Genomic DNA, 288 nt, shown 5'->3' with positions numbered 1-288 from the left:
CCAGCCTGAGCAAGAGCAAGACCCCATCTCTAAAAATAGCCAGACAACGTGCTGGGTGCCTGTAGTCCCAGCTACTTAGGAGGCTGAGGCAAGAGAATCACCCAAGCCCAAAAGCTGGAAGTTGCTGTGAGCTGTGACGCCATGGCACTCTACTGAGGGGGATAAATGGAGACTCTCTCTGTCCCAAAAAAAAAAAAAAAATGTATTATATATGTTATATTGTCAAAACTGCTAAGTGAATAGGTCTGAAATGTTCCTCACTGTAAAAAACTAGTATTTATGAGCAGT

The sequence above is a fragment of the Otolemur garnettii genome, unplaced genomic scaffold (assembly GCF_000181295.1).
Source record: "Otolemur garnettii isolate 467f Iridium unplaced genomic scaffold, OtoGar3 scaffold00441, whole genome shotgun sequence".
Classification (NCBI taxonomy): domain Eukaryota; kingdom Metazoa; phylum Chordata; class Mammalia; order Primates; family Galagidae; genus Otolemur; species Otolemur garnettii.
This window is presented reverse-complemented; position numbering follows the sequence as displayed.